The sequence below is a fragment of the Neophocaena asiaeorientalis genome, unplaced genomic scaffold (genome assembly GCF_003031525.2).
Source record: "Neophocaena asiaeorientalis asiaeorientalis breed wild unplaced genomic scaffold, Neophocaena_asiaeorientalis_V1.1 scaffold93, whole genome shotgun sequence".
NCBI classification, from domain to species: Eukaryota; Metazoa; Chordata; class Mammalia; order Artiodactyla; family Phocoenidae; genus Neophocaena; species Neophocaena asiaeorientalis.
Window position 1 is genome coordinate 728,111 of NW_020174273.1, and position 10,412 is coordinate 738,522.

Genomic DNA, 10,412 nt, shown 5'->3' on the forward strand with positions numbered 1-10,412 from the left:
AAAAAAAAAAAAAAAAAAAAAGAACACATAGAACCAGAAGAATGTGAGCAAATTAAATCCAAACAAGTAGAAAGAACAAAAAATAAAAATAAGAGATGTTAATAAAATAGAAAACAAAAACACAAAGAGAAAAAATAGTGAAAAGATCAATAAAACCAAAATGTAATTTTCTGAAAATATTAAAAACATTTATATACCTCAGTTAGAATCATCAACAACAAAAAACATGAATTACTAATAACAGGAATATAAGAAGAGATTCACAGATCCTACAGACATTACCAGAAAGAGGGAAAATTATGAACAATTAATGCCAATGAATTCAACAAGCTACATGAAATTTACAAACTACTTGCAAGACAAAAATTACCAGAACTGACTCAAAATGAAATAGAAAATCTGAATGGCTGTATTATTTATCAGTAGAATTTTCTAATGAAAAATGCATGCAAAGAAAGCCCTCAGACCTACATGAATTCTTTAAAATATTGTTAGGAAGTAATAATAAATTTCATACAAACTCGTACATCAACATGTAAATGGACACAGTGTAGATCAATCATAAAATAGACTACTACTCAGCAGTACAAATGGACAAACTACTAACCCTGCAAAAAGACACATGATGCATCTAAAAGTGTTATACTGAGTTTAACCAGACCCAAAGAGAGTATATTATTTTATGTTTGAAACTCTAAAAAATGTGACAGAAGAAATTGAACTTGATGATTAGCAATTCACCTTGAATTTTAAATTCTATTAATTGATGGAAACTGTTATTAATTTTCCATCTATTTACATTTTTAATTTCTTGCTAGGCTGTATTTATTTACCTTAAAATAATCCTACTATTTTGTTATACCATTCCACTCCTAACTAGTGAATGTCTTTCTTTTCTTTCTATATAAAGTCCTAACTATAGAAACTAACCCATTTTTACTAAATTAAGCCATTATAATACACATGAATAAAAAATACCAAGAAATGAGAAATTGTGCATTAAGAAATAAATAGATTTTTCAGATTAAGCTTTTCTATGCATATTATTTTTCTGCCCATTTGCAAGTATTCTCATATGTCATGTTTCCTTACATGACACCTACATTTGAGACTATTACATATTATATATATATTATAATAAAATAACATTGTATTCCTTTGGACTTCTTTTTCCTAATAGAAGCTAAGTAAGAGTAGATGTGAATATTTGAATTTTATTTAAGTCTGTTTAGTGAAAAATTTAAGAGCGTGTAACCATTTTTCACATCTCTTCAACATGTTTTGGGTTGAAAGAAAAAGTTGGCATTATGTTCTGAGCTATTTAGGTCGCTTATTAAATACACAATAAATTAGAAGAATCTTAATGTAAACATGAGTTCAGTCTCTGTTCAGGTAGCCATTCCTACATCTAGAGAGACTAAAAATTTCTTCCAGAACAGGTTTTCTACTCATTTTTCACATTGATTGTCTCCAGACCCAGGAAGAATTAAAAGTTACAGGTTTCACCTGTACATACACTTTTAAACAATGTATCCAAGTTTTGCTGAGCTTTGGAAAGTATGCTGAAGGTTTGTTTTGTGTTCAGGGCAAAGGTTGACTTCTTCCTTATTACAAAATATTTTGCTACCTCAATCTTTCCCGTGAAACAAGAGACAGAAATTCCCTCCTGAAAGTCACTGCCTTGCAGGAATACAGAATTACAAGTCAAACAAGAAGGCCTCAGGAGAAACAAAAGTTAATAGCAAGTGACCTTATTTGCATCCACATTCTATCAAACAATTCTAGGTTTGTTGGCTTAGTGAGAAAATGATTTTTCCTTTAAATCCTCACAGTATGTTCTTTCTACTATCCTTCCTAATCTCACCATGTTAAAATATGTCCTGTTGGTGGAATCCTGAACAAATACAGTGTTTATACTAAAAGACAGAAGTATCTATAATTGATCTCACATATGCAAATCTGTTTATTATAATAAATGATAGCTTAAAATTTGGCAGACACTGACCTCTAATATGAGATAATATAAAGACAATAGTCCAGGAAGACTATGACCATTTCTCTTTAGGATTCATAAGTAAAAAGGTAAGTGATCAGTATTAATTGTGAATAATACAAGCATTCCCCAAAACAGAGAATTCAAAATAAAGGGAATAAGCATACATTTATTCCTATTTAAGCACACAAAAAATATCAGATTGCATGCATTATTAAGCATGCAAAAATAAATCTTCTGAGAGAATCTAGGCTTAAAAATTCTTGTTTGGAATCATTATTGATACATTCATCTCTGTACTTTGAATAAGAGATCAATGCTAATAATTAATTTTGGTAAACTTCAGACAATATATTTACTTTGCATGAATGAGAGCTGATAAGATTCCACATACCTCCTATAGAAAGCTCAGTTATCTTCTTTGAACTTAAAAAAAATCAACGACTGACTTCAATGTATGGAAAAATAACATATAAGATTTAAAAGCCATATCCATATAGAATACATATGAGTGTGAACTAATGTGTATATTGTGCATATGCCTGTTTACAAGGAAACAACTTCATAGAGAACACTGTACACACCTTAGCCATCTATTCCTCAATTATTTTAGTGTTAATTTTGTAAATAAATTTTAATGAATATTAATGTGATCTCAATCACGTCTTTTTTTTTTTTTTTTTTTTTTTTTTGTGGTTCGGGGCCTCCCACCTCTGAGGCCCCTCCCGTTGTGGAGCACAGGCTCCGGACGCGCAGGCTCAGCGGCCATGGCTCATGGGCCCAGCCGCTCCACAGCATGTGGGACCCTCCCCGACCGGGGCACGAACCAGTGTCCCCTGCACCGGCAGGCAGACTCTCAACCACTACACCACCAGGGAAGCCCTCAATCACATCTTTCTGATGCATTACCAATATCTGAGTTCCTTGCCTATGGAAAGTACCAACATTTGAATACCTGTTCTATAGAAAGTACTTACTAGAGGCTGGGGATACAAAGATAATTAGAGAATATGCCTGCTCTCAAAATTCATAACATAATGAGCCTTACTAAATTTGAAGTATTAGAAAGATGGAATTAAACAATTTCAATCTCTAAAAGGAAAAGATATTAAGGCTTCTTATATCTCTCTCCAAAGTTTATTAAGAAATGATCCACATTTTATTTCCTAAATGCTATTTTAAAATTGATTTATTATTCTTATTAGAGTAATACATACATGCACATAATTTTAAATCCTATGGGCTTAAAAGCCAGTGGTTTCCTTCTCTCCTGCTCGCTCTCTGTTACTCTCACTTAAAGAACCACCATTAACTGTTTACATGTTTTCATTTGTCTGATGGCTATTTTCAAGTCTCTAAAATAATATGCTGCTGATACAGCCCTGTCTTGATGTTCCATTGTTAGAGAGATTTTTAAAAGAAAGACGTTCACAATCGTTATCTTTTCTGTCATAATTTTACAACATTAGGGATAAAATTTACATTCTGCTGCATAACATAACTAGATCTTCTTTGTTCCTTAGTTGGTTTTAAATGTTGAAAACTCAATAAATCAGAATATGCATTGTTACAAATATATAAATAATATTCAATGTAGTGTCAAGTAGTATGCTACGACTACATATTTTTCCTGAAATTTTTTAGTAGTTTGTATTTCTGCTCTTACCATATTTATATAGTGATTTAAGTAGCTTAGTTATACAATATTTTATATGGATTATTTTTAATATTTGCTTTTTCTCCAAAAATAGCATCTCAAACTTTTCTGAAATCATGAGGTTTTTTTTTTTTTTTTAAGTTTATTTCTGCTCTTTTAAGTATGTCTGTCTGCACTAGGGCTGGTTTTTTTTTTTTTTTGCGGTACGCGGGCCCCTCTCTCACTGTTGTGGCCTCTCCCATTGTGGAGCACAGGCTCCGGACGCGCAGGCTCAGTGGCCATGGGTCACGGGGCCCAGGTGCTCCGCGGTTTGTGGGGTCTTCCCGGACCGGGGCACGAACCCGCGTCCCCTGCATCGGCAGGCAGACTCTCAACCACTGCACCACCAGGAAGCCCCTTTCTGATTATCTTGATGTTTATTTTTGCTTCAACTATTTCACAGATTTTTTTTTTAATCCACCCATATTTAAGAATGAGGCAATAAAAAGGCTGCTGGTATCTCTCACTATCTGAGTGGGTACTGCTGACTGGCAGGAAATGTTTAGGATTAGATGTTAGACAGGTAATCCCAAAGGGAATACAGAAGGCAGCAATACACACTAGCTGAAACATCGTGTCGTAGTTGCTTATGTTTTTTGCAAGAAATATCTTTTTTTATATATGTGGGTTTGAATTATTATTTGCTTGTTGAGCATGTACGTATCTGGCCTCCCTTCCCTTCATATGCAGTGTTTGGAGCGTCAACTATTTTGTCATGTACCCTCAATTAGTCTTCTCTTTCCTGCCTAACTTCTCATGGCTGCTCCCCATCATCCATCTGATTCAGGAACCCGTGTTGATTTTGCTAAGCAGGCCTCACATTCTAGCTGCACTTTCTCACTTCCATTTCTTCCTTCAATCACTCCTCTTGTATATATATATATATATATGTCTTCTGCTGTTCTACTGTTACACTTTAAACCTCCTTTATTCTCATTTTAATGCAGTTTCAGGAAGGAGAGGCTGTAAGTGTTCTGCAAGTGACCACTTAGATGACCTAGAACAAGACATACAACTTATCTGGGCTTCTAATTTTCCATCTATAAAACGGAAGGGGGTTCAGGTATTTGACTTAAATTAGCATCTCCCTAACTATGTTCCTTGGAATACTCGTTCCATTAAGTATTAATAGATATTTTATGATCAAATATTTGATGCTGCATAACATATCCACCCCTCGTGATTTACGTACACTTTGGTGTAATAAAATCTGGGAAAACCCAGCAAAGGAGCTTGTTTAACATTTTGTTACACAGCATTACTCATCATGGAAATCTATAATTAATGAAGAACGTACAATATCTCAGATAATTAATGGTCTTTACTAATTTTATATATAATGATATGTGTATCTTTTAGAAAATGACAAAAGTCTTGGAATGGAAAATCTTCTTCACAGCTTTGATTGTTTAGAAATTACTGTAAAAACACCTGCAAAAAGAATCGATTGACAGAAGTACTAAAAAAAAAAAAAAAGACATCACAAATGGAATCGATTTTCTGTTGACATTTGTAAAACATTAAGGCTCTTTCATACAAATTTAGTCAAAAGTTTAGGCCCTGCTAAACATTCTAGGCCATTGTGCAAATCTATACCGGCAATAAGAAAATAGTTTAACAGCAATGACCTAATAACTTCAATGTTTATAGGAGAGTAAAGCAATCAAAATTCTCTTAAAAACACAGTATGAGTAGTTTAAATAATAACAGAATACTGATTTTCTTGGTGTTTTCAACTTGTAGTACATTATGACTGTGACTTCTAAAAATACTGTATATTCAGAAATTCAACTCTGTGCTATTTTAAAGCTGAAATCAGAATATTTTGGAGGAAAAAAAGGACAGTTTTCTTTGGCTGGGAAACACAGAGTTAATTCTAGCTTCTCTCCTTATTTCAGTCAGTTCCTATACAGATCTTGTATAAACTTACACTTGTCCATCTCGTCTCCCCTCTTCTGTAAAGCCCTCCTCAGATTACACACTTTTACAGAGATACCACTTTTCTGAACTCTCATTATCTGTAACTTTCACTGCACAATTTAGCAGTTGATGTGATTGAACACAATTTGACTGTAGTTTTATATTGTTTTATCATTTATTGATTCAGTGTGCATTTCCTTATCCTCCCTATTTAAACTGTGATTTCTTAAAAACACGTACCCTTGATCTTATTCAGCACCTACCTAGGGACGAACCCATTATAATTAACCAAGATGTTTATTGATTATCTGAGTGTAAAAGTGGAAATCAAGACAGCTGTTTTTAAGCCAAAATATTAATCATATGAAATAGATATTTCTAACAACAAATAGAAATGTAACATTGTTATAAATGGAATATATTTTCATGCTTTTGGAATTTTCTTTCATTTCTTAATTGTCAAATTTTGTAAAACCACATATTGGTATTAGCCTTTTGGCATATATGATTGACATTATTCTATATAGTATCTTTCAATGTTTAGCCCATACTTGTTTCTATAACTGAGAATCTCTCTTGGTTAAATGGGAAAACTAATAAAAACAATTCAAATACAACGGGAATGCTACAAATCTTTACCAAATATATCAACAATTATTATGTAATAGATACAGAACTAGATACAGTGTAGGATTAAATTTAATAATATCCTTTTCTTCAAAGATAATGAGAGTAAAATAAATAAAATAAAAACTATAAATAATTCTATTATATTAATTTTAACATACAGGTAGCCTTTAACATAAAAATAATAGAAGAATGCCAAGGAGAAAGGTCATAGGGAATGCCTTATAAGAAGGTAACAATTAAACTAGGCTTTGAAAAGCTATGAAGAACCTGTAGTATACTCTCAGAATTTTTTTTCATTTATTCAACAAGTATTTAATGCACCCCTACTATGAACCAGAGATATTTTTAATAGCAGCAAATCTTCGACTTTCAAGATTCAATATGGTTCATTAAACTTTTCAAAATCACCAGACCCTACATAGTGATGAGTTTTGGTAATACTATGTACGATCTAAAAGTGCATGTGAAGTTAAAGTAAAAAATGAGTTTTGATTATAGCTTGTAAAATAACCCCAAAGAAAGTTTTAAAATGTGCTACATTGTCTTGCTTGATTGCAACAGTTTTTTTTTTTTAGATCAAAGTGAAAATTTTATTCCAGAAGACAGGAAGGCTTGAAGGAGAGGATTGCAACAATTTTTTGAAGGAAGAAAGGATTGTTTTAAAGGACAACTTAGATTAGAAAAAATTCTTAGATGAAAAATAATTATTTTTCATAAATTATAGCCACACAAAATATCCTCAGACTAAAACCAGTAGGAACTGAATGAAGTCTAAGGTAAGCCAAGGTCAAGACTGCGATGTCACAGAACGTTTAGACAGAACTTGTTTCTTTCTCCTCATTGACTAATTATCAATATTCCATACCTCATACATCTAGTATGAGGCTTAAGTTGATCAGACCTATTAAGTAATTTGTGTTTTGAAGATAAACTTGCTCAGCTTAATGAGTATGAAATATATATACTGCCAGGAATTAATCAGCTTGATTACTGCTTTCTAAAGTATATTCCTAGGAATCCTAGTCCAAAGAAATGTTCCTACAGTCAGAATAAATTTCAAGCTACAGACTCAAATGTGCAAGGAATGCGATTTTCTATACTTTTCTTTCACTGAGCATAATTTCTAAGTTGGGTTTCCATTCCAGCCTGTTGTGGAAATACAATTTCAGTCACTCAAAGCCCCTGGGGGACAGGAGGTATCTTGTCTGAGTTGTCACTGTCCATGAACGCAGCATCTTCCGAGGTGTCCTTTTCCTTTTCTCACATCTGATGGTTAGGCCACGCGGCCACCCCCACATGGCCTCGTTATGTCCTGTTCAGGGCTGCCAGCTCTTAGTGCTGGGTCCATGCTGCTCTTAATCATGTAGGAAACAAACTTCTCTGGAGCTTTCATGGAGCTAGGACACAGATTCTCCTTGCTTTTATTTCTCAGCTTTCTCTGTTTCCCCTACCACACTTTCTCCTCTCTATCCAGTTCAAAAAACAAACGAGAGAGTTTCTGAAGAAGATACATAATCATAGTGGCTGTCTGAAAATTCTGAATCCAAAACCCTTTCCGATTTGGCATTCTTCAAACTTATTACAGGACACTTAAAAAAAATACCTAGTAGTATTCAGCAGAACAAATGTTCCCTGGAACATAGCTTGAGAAACACCTGCATTAACCCTTGAAATAATTTAGTAGCAGTAAAAGTGCTATTAAAACTTTTTACTGCTGTTTAGAAATAAGAAAACTGTTTTATCGTATAAACAAAGTTCCCAAATTGTTCTGACATGCAATAATATCTATTTTTAAATTCTATTATTTTATGTTTTGTTTTTGAAAGAAATATTTAAAATGGGTACTCAGTGAACAGAATAGGACATTTTATCTTAAATCCAAATTATGTAATTTTGAAATAGTTTCCTTGTTTCAGGGAAATAGCTAGTCTTCACTATGAATCTGACACCATTAATAGATAATGAATGTCCTTTGTAACATTCTCTAGAGAAAGAGCAGTTTGCCTGCCATGTAATGTCATACTTAGGAGTTTCATTAGGCTTACATAAAGCCTTACTAGTTAGATCTCAAAAGCCTAAGATCTTTTCAAGATTTTTCTTTTTTAGGGCTAGTTCACAATTACTTTAATGTATATTTTTTAGTTTTTAATAATGTGTTTATAAATTTTCTTACAAAAATTAAAAGGCAGATAAGTATATATTTATCATTAAAAACGATTCCTACATGTTCTGAAATCAGCATCTTGTTTAGTTTCACGTCCAAATCAATGTTCCTTGGGAAATGGTATATAAATTTATGACTGATGATATCATGATTATCTTACGTATTTAACTCTGCATCCACAAGCAAAAGAAATTATGTATGTATGTTAAAATTCACTTTTATCTGTATATTTGAAATTTTCCTGATTTATTTAAGCCTTTTTTTTTTAAGATGGTCATATTTGTAAGTGTGGTAGAAGTAAGTCATGATGAGGAGGTGAGAATGCCTTTATTTGTAATCAGACAGTTAATGATGTTTGAATATGTTAATATTTAATTCTTCAGGACCAAGAATCTCTGCAACAACAACAACAAAATAAAGATTAGGGCGGGGGAGAATGGATACATGCATGTGTATGGCTGAGACGCTTTGCTGTGTACCTGAAACTCTCACAACATTGTTCATCGGCTATACTCCAATATAAAATAAAATGTTTAAAAAAGAAAGGATTAGGGCAAGTAATGTAAATACTGGGATTATGTAAATCAAGGCAAATTCTTAGATTAAATGGCAGAATAAGTATTTTTCATGTCATGAAAGTTATGGAAACTTTAAAAATTTAACCTTTACACAATTGATGTATACTGTAATCATTTGATTCTTACTATTTAACTCTGCTTTTAAAGATAGGATTTCAACATGCAAATATCATTACATAATTTTTATTAAATAAATTGGTTTAAAATACAGGAAAACTGGAATCTATAATCCCTGTGAATTTGTTGTTCCCAGATACAGGGCTAATGAAGTGTGAAATTGTGATATTCACAAACAGTTTGAAAGTCACTCTCATTGGTGACTAAGGAGAAAAGAAGGTCAGAAATCATGCTCTACCTCTGATTGGCTATTTGCCATTTGGCAAGGAATTTAATTATGTGCTTCAAATTAACCCATTTATAATAAATGCCTGTCTTCTAAAGAAATGTTATGACTCTATTAATATAAAACTGTTGCAACATGTTGCATTCAAGGTCCTCCTAAAGTGTTAATGTCTGTATATTAATCTGAACTTTTGTTTTATCATTAAACTATCAGCCTGCTATGTGCTAAAGTCTATTGGAGGTCTTAAAAATTATGAGGTAATTAAAAATTAAAAGGTATGTCTATATTTGACCAACTTCAGCCCTATAATAACAGGGGGTTTTGGGATAATGGTCTTGGTTAGTATTTGGTTTGCCACTAGTGTAAGCCACTGGATACTTTTCGAAATAGCATAGGAAAGCAGAAACAAACATAACCTCTATTATTCTAAAATGACAAGATCAATACCAATTTGAATGATCACGCAGAAATCTTCCTTGGATAGCTGTCCATCTCTGCACTGATGATCAAGCAGTAACTCAGGAGTAATGTAGAATATAATTCTCACATCACAAGAACTCTCAGAATGCAAACTGAGTGCCTTAATGTCCCTCAGTGCTGGTAACAAAGTTGGGTATGCAGAGGCAAAGAGGAACAGAGTCCCCAGTATGCCAATTAATTTTAAGTCTCCAATGTCACCCAGCTAATTTTATAAGAAATCTCACTGGTGCAGTGTGGATTTTCCTCCACTGAATTTTATTTTGGTGGCAAAGTTCTATCAGCATGGTGACATGCTCTGATTATGCGAAGATCAAAAGTAAAGGATGGTGTTTATCACCAACAGAAAAATCTTGGGAGCTTAAAAAATGAGAGAATATTATTATATAAGAATTATCATTTATTCATGTACTTATTCACAGTTGCTATTATAAAATAAATTTTATTAAATATGACAACAATATTTTCAGACCCTTAGTTTTATGTTTTGAGGTAGAGCTAGATTGTTGTGTATATATTATAAATTTGGATGCTTTTAATTAGGTTCACATCAATGGGCTTTTGCATGGATTAATTTGTTTTGGATAATGAGGAACATCCTCTGTGTAGCA